This window comes from Euprymna scolopes, chromosome 30, assembly GCF_053919585.1.
Source record: "Euprymna scolopes isolate OS-2025 chromosome 30, ASM5391958v1, whole genome shotgun sequence".
In the NCBI taxonomy this organism is placed as follows: domain Eukaryota; kingdom Metazoa; phylum Mollusca; class Cephalopoda; order Sepiida; family Sepiolidae; genus Euprymna; species Euprymna scolopes.
In genome coordinates, this window is record NC_136511.1 from 45,008,823 (window position 1) to 45,026,936 (window position 18,114).

The window sequence follows — 18,114 nt, forward strand, 5'->3', positions numbered from 1 at the left end:
ATGGATTATACTTCCAAAATAAACTATTAAAGTTGTTTTAAAAGTAATAGAAATATTTTTTTTTAATTTTTAAAAAAACAGTAATGAATTTTACGAACTTAATATTTTTCAATTTTTAAACTTTAAAAATCTATCAAAATTTTTCTATTGATTCTATTTTTACGATATTTTCAGGGTCAATGTGAAATTTTATGCTCTTTCCAATAAACTGAATATAATATTTTAGACAAACGTTTTTTTTTTAATTCACGCACCCCCTCCATTTTCAAATGTCTATTAAAAAGTAAATAATTTAGGTTCCAAAGTTTTATATATCACAAATTGAAGATAAAAGATCAATAAATAATATATTCAAATTTAAAACAAAAAAAAGTAGCGTTTTTTTAGAAATTTACCTGTAAAGTCCGAAGTTTAAAACCTTCTCTTTTTTTTAAACACGTTGTTTTTTTGTTTTTTTTGTTTTTTAAATGAAACCTTGGTCCTTGCTCTTTTAAGTGAAAAAAAAAATAGGGCTTGAATTACATTTTTCGAGGAGTTATAAACTTGGAAAGGCGGGGTGGAATTATTCACTATTTTTCACGAAATTTCTGACACATGCAGAAGTTTAAATGTAACGTAAACAAATATCTTGTTAATCTTTCCTAGACATGCCCCCAAATAGTAGCCCCTTACGTCCAAGTGGCAATACGCTTTGTAAGTGGTGAACATGAGTTTAAAAAATAAAAATCTGCAGAAATATTTGAAAAAAGACGAAAAGGATTAAAAATTGCAAGGAGGGTGCCGATTATTCAGGTGCACTAGTGCACCACGCTGGCTCCGTACTCGCACACGTGCACATACGACGCTTTTAAAGTTAGGACATGCCAACAACATCAACGAATATGCTCTGAATACCCTCCCTCTCACCCCATCCCACCCGCCAACCGCACCGTGGAAGAATCCAAATTAATCTGGTCTTGTCGAAAAGTGCGAGCCTTACCGAATTTGCCAAAGCTTGTCACCCCGTTCCCAAAGAATGGGAAGATGTTACCCAGAAGAGCTATACAGTAACTTAGTAGTAAAACATCGTTAACACATGAGCGTAGTAGAAGCGAAGGGAAGGGGGGGGGGCTAGAAAAAAAAAGCAAACAAGACCACAGCCTGCCGGGCGGCCACCTTCTACGTCTCGTGTGCCTTCTTGTTATTCGCGTCTCCTCCACCTACTTCTTTTTTTTTCCCCGTCCCGTCTCGTCTAGTCTTATTAATGGGTTATGAAACACGGAACACGTATATCGCGGACACTTCTTCCTCGGCAACGGGTTATTCTAAACACGAAAACACGCGCACGGACTTTTGTTTACGAATCCACCGAATGATAAGCGAAACGGTACAAGGTATGAACACGCTTTTGTTGGTCTGTATGTGTATTTTGTCATTTACGTGTCAAATTGAACGTTACTTTGTTGACATGTTAAAACAAGTCTTCACAAAGACGTGTGCGTGTGTGTGTGTGTGTGTGTGTGTGTGTGTGTGTGTGTGTGCGCGCGTGTGTGTGTGTGTGCGCGTGCGTGTGCTCACGAGCGCTTGTGTAGTTTTTCGGTATTTAAGTATATATAAATCTCTGTATACATGTATATATATTGTATATGAACATAGTATATATTGACATCTTAAAGTGTTCACAAAGGTGTGTGTGTGTGTGTGCGCGCGCACGCTCGCGCGTGTTGCTTGGGTCTGTTGTATAATTTTTCGGTATTTAAGTAATATATATTCTTACTGCTTCGTATACATGTGTAGACTGTAGAGCTTAATAGTATAAAATTAAACTTATACGTTTGTTTCATCCCCGAAGGAAAGCAACAGACTAAATAAGTAGATATATATGTCTGTGTGGGTATTTGTCGATATACATTCAATTCATATATAAGATTTGTGGATATATAATGTCTATATGCAAATACATATGCATAAGTATATTTAAACATGCATAATCGTATGTGTGTAAATATGTGTGTATGTGTATGTATATATATGTATAGATAGATGCGAGTGTGTATATGTATAGATAGATGTATGTATGTATATATATATATAGAGAGAGAGAGAGAGATGCGTGTGTATATATATATAGATAGATATATCGATCTGTATTGATCGATGCATATGCGTGCGTGCATGTACATATATATATGCATATGCGAGTGCGTATGTATATATATGTATGTATGTTGTATATAGATAGATGCATATGTGTGTGTGTATATATATATAGATAGAAAGATAAATGCATGTGTATATATATATATATATATATAATCATATGCGTGTGTATATGCATGTATAGATGGATAGATGCATATGCTTTTGTGTGTGTAATATATATATATATATATATATATATATATATATATATATACACACACACATGACTACTTCATTTAATTACATAAATTAATATACGAAAGTATAATTTTATGCGTAAACTTTAAGTATTTACTTCAACAGTGCTCAATACATAAGTAGAGCTAGGTAAATTTAAGCTATACAGAATATTCTGCGTAATCACCATATATATATTTTTATAACTTACTGCTATATATATATATATATATGTGTGTGTGTGTGTGTGTGTGTGTGAGAGACAGAGAGAGAGAGATGTATATGCACTTCTTTGGCTTGTTTCATTTTACTTCAGTCAAAAGTTCCTTTCCTGCGGCAAACCCGTAATCCCATGGGAGATGAATAGATATTGGAATATTCCATTAAAGTTCTCTCATCAAACCCCCGCATAGGGAGACCTTAGACATTCAAGGATAGTGTCCAGAAGCTATTTAAGTTCTCTCACACACGTACATGCGTGCAAGGAACTGTGTGTGTGTGAGTTTGTTCCGTATAGACTCGAAAACTGTTGGGACAATTTTTATGAAAATTCACACGAAGGTACTTTATGTGTCTGGCAGTGTTCTTAGATAGGTTTTTTATCGGAATGTCTTCGATAAGTATCGATAATCGAAATAGTCTGATGAAAAAAGGAACACCTTACACAGCCTAACATCACAAGTGCATTTGAGAAGTTTTATTACCGCACAAGCCGAAAGGCTCCACATATAAAATCAACAGTAGGTTCTTTGATATGACAGGGGCGCGGTCGAAATGAATGTTTCTGTTTAAAGCACAATTGAAGCATGATACTTGGCTTTTGCATTTTAAACTTTAATTCAAGCAATTGTATATAAAAAAAATTATAAAATCAACAGCAAGTTCTCTACAGTGCAATGTAAACTAGAATATATAGTGGGCAAAGTCACTGAGTGGTGGCATGTGAAGCTTCCGCCCGGTGCACTACTATTGGTACTCGAATAGAGCAGTCAATCGAGTTGATTGAAAATTGGGTGATTACACCGATTTCGCTTACAATGAGAATATGAAACATTCGTTGATCATCATTCAATCCCAGGCACCATCGGGTCTCCTTGCTACTATATATATATATATATATATATATATATATATATATATATATATATAATGGTTGTATGGATTTAATTTTCTAGATCTATATCAATGGAAACTACTGTTTATCAAAAAGTTCTTGATGAATGAACAGTGTGTTTATAGTGTGTGTGTATATATATATATATATATATATATATATATATATATATATATATATATATAAACAGTCTACAGAAAATGGACTCTGATTTATGAAAGTATGATAGGTTATGAAAAGGAAGGGTTGTAAATTTGGGTTGAATTTGGGGGTATCAAAACCTAAGCAAAATATGATGAAAGTAAAAAATGAAATAGATAAACCCCATAATTTATTATACCATACCTGTTCACACTGAAACACTTTTCACAATATTCTGTGGATCTATATTAAAAAAAACCTTGTTAAATTTTGTGACATATTTCCATTCTATGGAGGTCAGATACGAACGAACACCCCAGAATTTTATTATTCCATATTTCTTCAAACTGAAACATAATTATCAAAGTATACTTACGCAGATAGATATGAAAAGTCTTTATTAAAGTGTCTGCCTTTTTCCATTCTATGGAGGCCAGGCGCGAACGCAGACCCCACAATTTTATTATACTATCCCTATTTAAGTTAAAACATACTTATCAAAGTATTCTTATGTACAAAACACTTGTAAACGTTTTTTTTTTAATTTTTAAATTTTTTATTTCCATACTTCGTGGACCAGGCGCGAACGCAGACCCCACAATTTTAATGAACCACCGTTCTGCCAGGTCAAACATACCCATTCCTGTGCTTCGATACATCTTCTATCGTTATATGTAATCAGTTTTTTTTTTAAATAGTCAACCATATAGGAGCCTATTCGTGACCAGACACACACACAGACATTCAGCTTTATATATATATATATATATACTTGTTTATTGTTATATAAACATGCTCACATCCCGCTGCTACAAATAGCCACTTGTTTCAATCAAACAACAGATATCATCAGGCAGCGACTTGACTATTCAAAAGTTCAATGAATAAATAAATTATTCATAAATAAGTTATTCATTGAACTTTTGAATAGTCAAGTCGCTGCCTGATGATATCTGTTGTTTGATTGAAACAAGTGGCTATTTGTAGCAGCGGGATGTGAGCATGTTTATATAACAATAAACAAGTATTATCAGCTCTTTTTATTGAGCACTATCTAACAACCTCGTTGAATTCATTAGTCCATTACTTTTGAATATAAAAAAACCCGAGTATATATATATATATATATATATATATATATATATATATATATATATATATATATATATATCGTCGATGGACGATTCCAATATTTTTCCCGATTCCGATACAAATACCGATTCCGATTCTTTATAAATCTATAAATATTTAACTCTAAAGTTGTTATTTTTCCCAGATTACGGTAAAAAAAAAAAAAAAATGTTAAATATACAGATATTTTCTCAAACGTAAAAACACACTTGTGGTAGGGTGTGACCTATAGATTTTAGTTTTACTGGCTATTTTAAATCAATAAATATTTATCTATATATTAATACGATAGCGTGTGTGTTATTTTCTGTGTCGCGTTTACATCCGGGTCGTTTAATTGTTATGTACTTCCATTTCTTGTCATAAATAATTTTACCAAGAATTCTTCATACGTTTTGGTTTCGGTTTCGATTATGGCTGAAGGAACTCAAGTTATATATATATATATATATATATATATATATATATATATATATATATATATATATATATATATATATATATATATATATATATATAATTTTCTTCATAAGTTTTTATTTCAGTTTCGATTAAAGCTAATGCACCCAAGTCATATGGATATATTTTTTTTATTTTTGAAATCGCAACTTTATAAAATATAAAAATCGATAGAACATTAACTCTATAATAATATATACAAAATCTGCAAGAATTAAAATATCATATTTAAGCGTACTTTACGACCGGGCTTTGCCGGCCGTTCTTGCTAGCTTAGATAAATACTTTTGCAGTTTTAACAAAAAAGCTACAATAATATCAGAGCGTCTCCATTTACACTGAACATCTACAGAATGCCAACATCAATATATTACATATGAATGAGTTCCCTGTGGAATTTCCATGGGTCCCGCTAGTTATTTATTATCATACTAACAGTGGCAGATTTTGTTTTAAACAAAATCAAATAAAACAAAGATGATTAAATAGTATCGTTTTGTGCCTTGTAAAATATACACAAATTTTACCGATTCCAATACCCCAAAAAGTTCCGATTTTTCCGATTCTGATTAATCGTCCCAACAGTAACATATTAACGTGTGTGTGTGTGTGTGTGTGTGTGTGTGTGTGTGTGTGTAATTGCTAGTATAGTTGCTAGTGTATATATCCATTAATACGCGTGTGTGTGTGTGTGTGTGTGTGTGTGTGTGTGTGTGTGTGTGTGTGTGTCTGTGTCTGTGTGTCGCAGTCGCACTAACTCTGCCGTTCGTTCCGCCTTGACCGTTTTTCGTTGGTTGTCAGTTAAAAACTCTTCAGATCTTTCCAACGCGTCGAAACGGACAAGTTGAAAGAAACCAAAAATAGGTTATTCTCGTCTTTTCTCGAACACAAAAAAAAAATGTGTTTACAAATATTCAACAATTTTAAAGGCAACTTGGATAAAACTTAGCAATGGTGAGGGAGGGGGGGTGCGTGATATTTATTCATCTATCTCGTGCTTGGGTAAGTTTCAATTAAAATGAATCCATGTTGCTTGTAGTACCGTTAGTCGACAGACAATGACATATAATAACTTTATTTTATGTTAAGCGAACTAGATTCGTTCCTCGCTGGGTGCCACTATGGAGATATGCTGTAGCATGGTCCCTAGCGTTGGTAGAGGCCATTTTGGAGCGTATGTGTGTAGGGCTATTGACCACACGGACACATAATATGAATTGGGCTAAAAAAAATTATTTTTTAACGAAAGAAGACATTGACCGAATATTAGAACTACCGACTATTAACTCGATGGTGTAGATGCTGGTCTAGTCGTACTGATGGGCTATGATACAGCGAAACAGTACTATATATGGATGACATATATATATGCGTGTGTATAACGGCATAATCACGTTGAAAGACTGGTTCTTAACTGATCACCGAAGTTAAGCCACGATGAGCTTGGCCAGTACCATATGAGTGACTATTTGGGACTGCTAGACGCTTTATGTACCCCGTCGAGACGTAGAAATTTCGAGGTTGGTATCTTGAGCGCGCATTAATTCACTGGGAGAAATGTACCCCCAGTCTTCGTCAAGACATGCATCTAGAAACACTGATGTAAACGTCTAAGGTCTTCTGCATGTTCTATCTTGTGGCAGTCATTCCACCGAGTGAGATTAGCACTTGTAACCAAAAAGTGTGGTTGGTTCTATACAAAGCCTTCACCACTATAAACAAATTATCTGTGTGGATTTTCAAACAACTTAGTTGTTGTGGGCGGAGCTCATACGTCGAAATTGACGAGTGAATTCATCATCGTCATGTAGTCCATCAATCTTGACGATGACTAGTTGGGGCCTCAGTGCTTTATCCCTCGGTGTTGGTGTAGTCTCACTCCATCATTGCAGGACTTTCCACCTTGGCTTCAAACTTGCTTGCTCAGTTTAGGTGCAGTATCTGTTGCGCATCAGATAGACACCCTCTGAACCTCCAATGCTCATGTCCAGTGGAGTGAACCCGCGAAGACTGGCAGCAGAGGAGAGTGGGGTATGGGTTGGTAGTGTGCCAGGGCATGTCCACACATCGGTGGGCCATAACGCACTACCTCTGGGGTTGCCTACTACTCCGAGATCTCCTACAAGTTTAGCCTGTGTGGCTAACGTGGAGGCACTGTAGCAGTCTTGATGATGGAGAGGCTATGTACTGGCAGGGAAGACTTATGCATAGCTGCTCCCTTTTCACCACGAGGTTAGCCAGCAGTGTTAGCTGGAAGCGAGAAGGTATGCCACCATGAACTTAACACTAACTTATACCTAACACACTAGATGCATCATATCCCCCTGCCGGATTAAGAATCCAAACGCACACATATATATATATATATATATATATATATATATATATATATATATATATAAAGCCTATATGTCTGTCTGTCTCCATATCTTTTTTCTCTATCTCCTCTGGAATGAACAAGCAGGATATAAACTGTTTATATCCTGCTTGTTCAGAAAATTACGGATAATAACATGGACATCTGCAAACTTTTTCCTGCCCTTTGGAACTTTTTCCTGGCCTAGAGCTTTGTATCTAAAGGGATAGTATCTCGTTCACCGAACTCTCAGTTTTACTGGCTAAACCTATATTGATAATTTACCCCTTTATGCCTCACTTTTGTATACATGTACCCTATCGCTCCAACTATCGCTCCAACTATCGCTCCAACTATCGCTCCAACTATCGCTCCCAATTAACAATTTTTTATCGATTTATGATTATTATTTTCATTATTATACCCTTCCCCTATTATCCCCTCGCGCCATTTTTTTCCAACCCCCAATTATTAGTTTGCCCCTTTATCTACTTCTCTCAAATTTACTCTCCTATCTTTATGCGTTTACCTTAAATTTCACACGCACTCCCTTCCCTCCTAACAACAAGGTATCCCTAGCATTACCACCACATATCACCCACCATACGTTATCTACTGAAAATTATAATTATACTCTTACAAACTCGGTCCTGGATATGACCTAAAACTATATCCGATGGTGAGGCCCCAGCTTGCGGGCTTTGTGGAGTGTGGAGCCACCCTTTAATTGCCATTGCTCCCAGGTCCACTCTGACCCGGAGTGGTAGTACCTGTTAGGGTCCCAACTATGGGTTAAATAGAATCTGATGTAAAATATATATATATATATATATATATATATATATATATATATATATATATATATATATATATATACTCCATTAAAAATCGTTCCTCAAAATAACTAGATTCGGCATTAAATAACCTGAAAATGGTTGATATGCCGTAAAACAAAAACAACCAACCAAATCTTACAAACTCACACCAATACCTACCTCATAACTGACCCCTTTAATTCACCTTCGGACCTTCCCCTACCCTACTAAATTAAAACCCTAGTACACTCCCCCCATGTAATCCACAACCTAACTTGCATTAATCTCATAACATCACGATACAGCCATATTCTCTTTATAAGTAATGTTGCGATATAAGTTACTTTCATAATCCTGTTTAGTATATACATCATCGCTTTAATTCTTCATCCTTATTTTACGCGTGAAAACATACACCGCCTCTAAGTGCTGTTGTTATCTCGATTACCATTGTCGAAAAAAACCTTTAACGTAAATCTCCTGCATAGACACTATACCTCTTACATACGGATAAAATAGAACCACAACCCAACTACCCCTATACCTCCTTCTGAATCTTAAATACAAAAACTACTTACATTATTTAAAAATATGATAGAAACCCTATACTCCTTTTTAAACTACACTTTATAGAGTACGCTCCCCCTTTTTCTTGGGGGGGGGGCTATATTAAATTCTAACAACAACAATACTTTTATTGATTTATTTCATTCCTGATGATTCCCTCGCTAGACGTCATACCCCTATTATGTTACCTCGCACCTTCTATACTCTTCTGATGAGAAGCATTAGGCTTCGAAATACCTTGGTATAAAGACTCCCCCTTATCCTCCAAATAAATGTATGTATATCCTTATTAAATAAATGACTCATTCTATATTTTACAATATATAGTGTTTGTGAATTTTCCGCTGCTACTGTCTCCTATTGTTAAGTTTTGAGACATTATGTTGAACAAAGATGGCGGCGTGGTTCAGATCAGTAATTGGCAGTAACCAAGATGGCGGACAAGAATCAAATGCAGTCCGTGGCGTGGTTAACGGCGAACTGATTGAATCTACAATTCGACAATTTTTATAATAATTTTAAAAGGTTTTCATTGGTTGTTTAGCACAGCCGGTGGTTATAAAAATGATTGGCGAATCCATTCGTCACCTCCCACCATTAGTTCGTCTGATGGGGATGTGTCTCCTAGCAGCTTTGGCTGAAGGGAGACAGGGTAGAAGTACTCGTCAAGGATTCATTACTTGACACTCAGCCCGACAGGTGAGGGTCCGGGAACCGGCCCAGCACCTGTTGGACTGAGGTATACCGCGTGGATAATACCTAGAAGGTCCACCCTCCCAGGCCTTGCCACCGTAAGTATAGAGCTACCGACTGTCAACTCCAGGGAGAAAGCGAAGGAAAGAGTGTAAGCAATCATGACCATTTGCTTTTATCGTTTGTAGAGATCATTTCATAATTCACAATGCTTTATATATTAGACAATGCTCAGTAGGTCTTCTGGTTAAGATGTGATTCACCACTTATCAAGGCGCAAAGTCCCTCGAAAATAAACATTCTTATTTACTTGTCTCCCCATAAAAGCAAAATTACATGCATGGTCGGTTTTTAACATGAGAAAATTCCACCTCCCCAAAAGGAGCACTCTGGATTGGAACAAAAATTTAAATTGTCTCAATCTAGAAGGAATTCACTTCACTGATCGAGGACCAAATAGACTAAGTGTAGCATCAGAACAGATACTACACTTTCTTCCTAGCCAAAAAGCTAAGCTGTGATCAGTGAGACAAGATCATAATGATTCATAGTGGAAGAAATTGAATAGAATTTGATTATTTAAGAGGACACCCCAACAAGAACTTGTTTACATTAGACTTGAAAACAATCTTGTAATAGTCAGTTAGAAAGCAGCCTCATGGTGAGAAGTTCTAGGAAAGAAACTTTGTTCATAGAATTTGCATTTAGTTTTAGGAACTGACAGAGCAGAGAAAATTGTGGACAATGGTTGTAGATGGACGAGTGTTTTTTGTGAATATTTTGCATGAAAATAATGATAAAGCAGAAACAGACTCTTCTATGAGAAAGAGATTCCAAGGAGGAAAAAAGAACATTGCTTACAAGATTTTGAAGCCGGTTTTGTATGTTGTCCAAAACAGGAAACTGTGTTCTGAGAAGCTTCTCCCCAGATGTGACAACAGTACTCCACCTTAGGAGGTTAGAGATATTTTTAATGAGGTTGTCCATAAAGTAAATGTGGTACTGTGGTAATTGTTGCAGTGAAAGTGACAAATAATGAAAACAAATTAAAAGAACTGTGCTTTTGTTGTTGTTGTTGTTGTTGTTGTTGTTGTTTTGTGTTTTCTTTTGTTTTTGTTTTTTGTATTGTGTATTTTTGTTCTGTGTTTTCTATTGTTTTTGTATTGTGTTTTTTTTTGTTGTTTAGTGTTTTCTTTTGTTTTTGTTTTTTGTATTGTGTTTTGTGTTTTCTTTTGTTTTTGCTTTTTGTATTGTTTTTTGTGTTTTCTTTTGTTTTTTTTTTGTATTGTGTTTTTGTGTTTTTCGTTTTTTGCATTGTTTTTTTTGTTTGTTTTTCGTATTGTGTTTTTTGTTGTTTTGGGTTTTCTTTTGTTTTGTTTTTTTTTGTATTGTGTGCGGTTGTTTTTTTGTTTTGTTTTTTGTATTGTGTTTTGTTTGTTTGGGTTTTTTTTTATTCCTTGGGTACCATGGGCTCCTTTCAGGGGCTAACACTTATTTCTTAAATAGCTACTGTCCATTTAAGATGAGTAGAGTAGCGGGGAATATTACTTTCCTTTTCCTTGCTTTCAATGTGACTAAACCAACGAAGTCTTCTGTTCTGTACACTCTTCCTAGTGACAGTGGTTCAGTGGTTAATGAGACAGACTGTCCCAAGTTCAAATCCAGTTAATTCCACAAAAATCACTTTCACTTAGAACATTGGCAACTATCATGTGGTTCCTCCCGTAAGTACCCATTGTCTTTCTAGAAAGAATTATGACTAGAAAAATATCGGGGAAACCAATGCCAACAATAAAATCTTCAGATTCATATGATATGATGATTATCTTCCTTTTAAAGTAATCTCTATCTCTACTATTATATAAAAGTCACTTTGTGTGCGAGTTCCTCATAGGTTCCGAAACGGCTGAACCTATCTTTTGCAAATTTCACACAAAGGTAATTTATATATCTGGCAGTGTTCTTAGATATGTTTTGTGCAGAAATTCATCCAATAAGTATCGAAAATCGAAAAATCCGATCTCAAAAATAGTCTTTCATTTCTTTATAGATAAAAAAGAAGAATTTTTACAGGGGAATATTTTACGTTACACTGGCAAAGAGAAATAATAAAATCTCAGCAAATCATTTCTTAAAAAAAAAAACGGATTCATTTTCGCCTGAAGATATAACTCAATTGTAGAGCATTCAACTACAGATCAAATGATCATCTGTTCAAGCCCGGGTTACTCACCATTTTATTTTAATTTTTTTCTTATTAATGAGTTCAATTTATGATAAAAGAATAAGTACCATTTAAAATCGCCGCAAATCATTTCTTCGTTTGCATATTTTAAAACTAAACATTTATCAGAAGTGACTTTTTCAGTGCATTCATTGTCAACCCCAAATATCAGCTGACGTGATATTGTAAACAAACACAGACGGAATTCGATGAATGACATTATCATTACTAATTTTTTTATTATTATTATTTATTTGTTTATTTTTCTATTTATTTTTATTCATTTTTTTTTTTTATTATTATTATTTTTTTTTTTTTTTTTTTGCAAATTAGTCCACTGGGAAAATTATTCCTCGTAATATATAATAATCAATAGAGGATTGATTCTATAATAATACACAAGCAATCTGCATAAATTAAAATATTATGTTTACGCGTATTGTACGACTGGGCAACGCCGGGCGTCCAGCTAGCTGAATCTAAACATGCCTTCCAGACTAGCATAACACATACATCGTATCATTCTCATTTCAGTTCTCTCCGTGCAACTCCTCAACTCCCGCTGAGCAGATTTCACTTCCATACATCATTGCACTACGTATATATACTTAATAGTAAAAGTGATAATGCTCTGCTGGTTAGTAATGACTCCTCCTTGCGTTTCAATAGTATCACCAAGATGGTATTTATTTGCTCCCCCACTGAGCAAATTAGGCACAAGGCCGTTTTTAAATAGTATCACCAAGATAACAAAGCTTTCAAACGACCTAAATAGCCTTGTTATATGCATAATACTTCGTTTTCTTATTTCAAGTTTTCTTCTTGGGGCTAACACTTGATCTCTATATGAGATCCACAGATTTTTATTATTTAACTTGGGACTCACCACTTATCAAGGCCCGAAGGCCACTCGAGGATAAGAGTTAATGAGTCTAAGGTGGTAGTGTAGTAATCATTAATGGTGTAAATTGGGTACTATTTCATTATTTATGGGGACGGCTCAACAAAAATTTGTTTACATTAGATTTGAAGGCTGCCATATTGTATCAAACTGGGAAGTATGCCAGTAGAACAGTGTTCCAAAGGCGGGCAGTTCTGGGAAAGAAGCTTTGTTAATGGAATCTGCGTTTAGATTTAGGCATAAATAGAGAGAGTGGGGGAAATCGTATATAGTGGTTGTGGATAGTCGAGTGTTTTATGTGAAAGTTTGGTAAGGGTGGACTATAGATAGGAGTTCAGTCGAGCACTTGCCATAAAAATATTCGAATATTTCATTACTGTTCTCTTTTATCTCTCAAACATTGAGCTAATAAAGAAGTTAGGCAAGAAGAAAATTACTATTCCTATTGACAAATTAACAATGTTATAGTATATATGTTTTTTGTTTCTTGGTCTTACTGGATTCCAGGACAAGAATTCATCTAATCTGGTGGAGTATCCAGCTTGGTATTGTTACTTGATGCAACATCTTTTCGAGATAGTGCACCAATCCTCGTCAATGTAGGATAGGCATAGTGAGATTTTATTTGGGCTTTGAATATTATGTTATTTTGAATATTTAGTCAGGGTTTAATTGTAGGGGCAAGTATCCTTATGCCAGGCTGTTCTGACAAAACTCTGTATAGAGAAACCAAAGAAAATCAAGGACAGTGTCTAGTAGGTATTCTAGTTCTCTCCAGTAGACATTCAAGTTTTCTATAATATATATATATATATTTATTATTTTTAAAACAGTAATCTACATACACGCGTGTTTCGAGTCTCGTCAGCGTAGTTCAACTGTTTCTAGGGATCGAACCTCAGACCATGTTTACCACAGTCCGGTGCCTTAACCGTTAGGCCATAATCCCTAGATTAATTATACTGTTTATTTTTATCGCTTATAAATTTAGATTCTGTTATTGTTGTTTTTTTGTTTTGTTTTTTCAAGCGATGGTCTTAGGTTCGATCCCTAGAAACAGTTGAACTACGCTGACGAGAGGTAATGACCTCGAAACACGCGTGTACGTAGATTACTGTTTTAAAAATAATAAATAAATAAAAATGTTATATACGTCCAAATTAAAAAGGGCGACTTTCTAAGTAAATAAAAAAATGAGCTCCGAGGCGGAGCCAATATTAACCGTATGTATCGCTTGAAAAAAAACAAAAAAAAAAAAAAACAATAACAAAATCTATATATATATATGGGATAACTTATAGAATATTACTGCCAGTAATATTTTGTAAACCAACAATCTCACGTTTACATAACCACTGATTGTTAAATAAAAAAACTATTCCGAAGTGTATATATATATATATATATATATATATATATATATATATATATATATATATATATATATATATATATATATATATGTGTATATATAATACAAATGGTAGTATTGTATGCATAAGACCTGTACACCACTATTTTTTTTGCTAGTCTGAGAAATTGTGACTGGCCAGTGTAGGATCAGATGGTCTGTGTTCTGGAGGGGACGGGGGCATTCTTTCACTTTGGGCAGATTGGGGAGTCTATTTGTCTCCACCTATGTTTGTTTACTGCAGTGTCTTGTTCTTATTTGCGGCTACCCACTGCTTCCTACTATTTGTAGCAAAACCTGGGAGGCACAAAGATAGGCCTTCAATGATGTCCCCTTCCTTTTTTATTCCTCCTGCCATGTCTCAACTGGGTCGAAATTTTTAATTTTTCATTTGTAGAAGGGCTTTCGGGACTTAAGTCTGGAGGTATATGGGGCATTTTTTAAAATTTGTTGGATTGGTAAGTCACTGGTGTCCGCTTTAACGTTTTGAATCCATTTTTGAGTTGCCTCATTCCTCCATATGTGGAGTGGTGCGATTGAGATTGCTACTGGTTACTATTGTGTTGGCGTTGACTTCAGATATCAAAGTAAAACACATGGTTTCTCTGAGCTTTTTGTTCATTGATCTAGAGTGTTGGCTCTGAGACCATGCTGGTGCGCAATATTTTGCAACACTGTAGCAGAATGTGACTGCTGTTCTGAGGACTCTTTGAGAAGTTCCCCATTGTGTTTCAACTACCTCCTTTAGGACGCTTTTTATTTTTTTGGTAATCTTATTTGCACATTCCCTAAGGTGCATCTGATAGGACAGCATTCTATGAAGGGTGATTTCCAGGTACTTAGGAAATTGATCAAGAGTAGGGCTGCTTCATCAGCTTTAACCTGAAGGGTTCGTCTGGTCTCCCTCATGGTTGTTGAAATGGAAGATTGATGTAACTGTCTTTTTGGTGTTCGTTCTTCAGTACCACTTGTCAAAGAAGGTTTTCATAAGGGTGGTGTCCTCAGTCAGCGTTATTTCCAGTTCCTCCCAGCTGTCTGATTAATTAGCCAACACACAGTCGTTTACGCATCCCAACTTTATTGAAGTAGTTGTGGGCATGTTACTGATGTAGATGTTGCAGAGTGTTGGCGCAAGAATTCAGTTTTAGGGAACACCATTTTTTTTTTTTTTTCCGGTTTTGCTCTTATCTTCTCCCAGACCGACCTGATAATGTCTGGTTCCCATCATTTTTGCAAGTAAACGTAATGTCTTTCTTTGCGAGTTTGAACATGAGTCCTTCTCAAATAAAATAGAAATATAGAGACTTGTTTTTAGTTATGCAAGAAAAATATCTTAATATTTATTTTCGTTTTGTTTTTTTCTTGTTTTTTTTTTTTTTACTTCAGTAAGTTCTCCGAAATCAAGGAGTCCCTTCCTTGGTCTAACACTTAATCTCTTTATGAGATACATAGACTTTTGAGTATTCGTCTAAGATTCTCTCCTACATCTTAAACCTTTAGTAAGTAAAGAATATTAATGTTCACTTGTTGACCACTTAACTGTGTTATAATATATCTTTCTTATGATCTTTTAGTCTTACCGGATTCCAGGATAGGAATTCTTCTAGTCTGGTAGAGTATCCAGCTAACTACGGTTACTTGATGTAACATCAGTTGGAGGAGGTGCACCGTTCCTCGTTTGAGCTAGTGATTAGCCATGCCAAGGGGATTTTATTTTGGCTTCGAATATTATGTTATTTTGAATATTTGGTCAAGGTTTACTTGTGGGGTGAAGTATTCTTGGATCAAATTGTCCTGACAAACCAAACTGTACAGTAAAACCAAAGATAATAAAGGAAGGTGTCTAGTAAGTACTTCGAACTTACTTCAGTGTTTGTTTGTTTTTTGTTTTGTTTGTTTTTTGTTTTGTTTGTTTTTGTTTTGTTTGTTTTTTGTTTGGTTTGTTTTTGTTCTATTTTGTTTGTTTTTGTTTTGTTTGTTTGTTTTTGTTTTGTCTGTTTTTTGTCTTGTTTATTTTTGTCTTTTGTTTGTTTTTGTTTTTTGTTTTTTTTTTTGTTTGTTTGTGTTTTAGTTTTAGACTTTTACTAGCAAGTCACCCGGCGTTGCCTGGTCGTAAAATACGCATAAATATTGTATTTTAATTAATGCAGATTTCTTGATTATTATAAACAGAAATAGCATAAATATTTAACGTAACGTTTAATTCCCTTAAAAACAAAAATGAAGTAAAATGACGAGAAGAAACTGAGACATGTGCAAGCGAGTATTATGGTTTTTCTAAGCAGTTCACGTCTTGTAAGTACATTAAAAAAAATACTCAAGCTGATACAAAAACCTAAAGACAGTGAGTTAAGTAAGATAATTTTAAAGTGTTTTCAAACCTACTTATTATTTGTATAAGTAATATGTCATATGAACGATGTATTCATGTTCATTCGGGGAACAGTTGAAAAACAGATAAAAACCGATGACCCATCACCCCCCCCCACCCCCCACATTCTATTTTTTTTTTAATTTTGACCCCTTAGTAGCCTTTTTATTCTGGATGAAAACCGATTAAAAAGTTTTCCACGCGTCAGAATACCCTATATTCCAAAATTAAAGTCTGTATATTTTATAGATATATATCCTAGCAAGATATGTGCCATGGCGTTGCCCGATTAGAATATAAAATTATTATTTAACTATAAAAAATATCTGCAAAAAAAAGAATTAAAAAAATATATATATTTTATCTCCTACAATAAAATTAAGTACGGAAACAATATTTAATGATTTAGAAAAAAATTTTTTGCTCTGTTACCCGCCTGTAAATTAAAAATAAAACTTAGTTTAGGCTAAGATTAGTGTTACAAAAAAAAAACAGTTTGGTTCATATTGTGTAGATTGTTCAGTGGAATTTATTATCGTTATTTGTACTGAGCCAAATACAAGTATTTTCTATCATAGTCAATGTTTTTGTTTGCCTGAAGACAAATTTGGATGAGTAAAAAGAAAAACGTCTCTGCCCTAATTTTCTTGTTCTAAAATTGAGAAATCATTTGATCATTGGAGGTGGCACCCCCTACAGATTCTGACGATGAACTATTCCTGACGTCCGTCACTGCGATTGAGCAGTCTGGACCTGAGATTCAGTGGGAGTGGGTCGTAACTTTGTCTTTCCAGTTGAGTCCCGCTCAACCAATATACGTTTCTGTGTTTTCTGTGTTTTTTTATATATATATATATATATATATATATATATATATATATATATATATATATATATATATATATATATATATATATATATATATATATATTATTTAACATGGGAAGAGTGGGGTTTAAAATAACTTAAACGTAATACAGAAATGAACGATGTAAAAAATAAAAAATAAATAAAAAAAGGCAGATATATCAAAATTTGAATTTTACTATAATAAGTATTATGGTATCTGTTCAGTGCACATTTACCTATAAGTATGGCCAACCACTTATAATTCAGTAACTGTAAATTTTTTTTTTTTTTTTCAAAAATAATCAATTATAATAAACAAAACGACTCATAGAAATCTATCTATATTCTTTTTTCATTTTAATATACTTTCATAGAAATGTTTTTGTTATGTCAAAAAAAACTATTTTCTTTACGTCACAAGTGTCACGCTCATACATGAATTCCATAGCTAATATAACATACTGACCCAACGGGTCACGGATAGTCTAGTTTGTTTTTAAAACGTAGTGTAGAATTGTTATGAGTTAAAAAGATCAAATAATAAATGGTGGTTTAAAAATGATTATAACTATTAAGGAAATTACATGGTGGTGTGAGTAGAGTGGAAGGAAGCAATGGAGAAAGGAACACACATACAAAGTGACTTTTATATAATAGTAAGGACAAATCCTTTCCAACACCTTGGAAAATCTCATCAGTTTGCCCTGTATTTAAGAACTCAGGT

At 34.3% G+C, this 18,114-nt stretch overlaps 1 protein-coding gene across 2 annotated transcripts in view; it reads left to right on the top strand.

The window, feature by feature from the left end:
* LOC145254782 (breast cancer anti-estrogen resistance protein 3 homolog) overlaps positions 1 to 18,114 on the top strand; it is a 432,885-nt gene that overhangs the window by 81,748 nt on the left and 333,023 nt on the right. The window contains exon 1 of one of the 2 annotated variants that reach the window (XM_080113562.1): positions 1,143 to 1,373. The exons of the other annotated variant lie outside the window; for it this stretch is intronic. The gene's annotated coding sequence lies outside the window, so the exon portion shown is untranslated. Of the gene's footprint in view, positions 1 to 1,142; positions 1,374 to 18,114 lie in introns of those variants that run through there. 2 annotated transcript variants of the gene reach the window in all.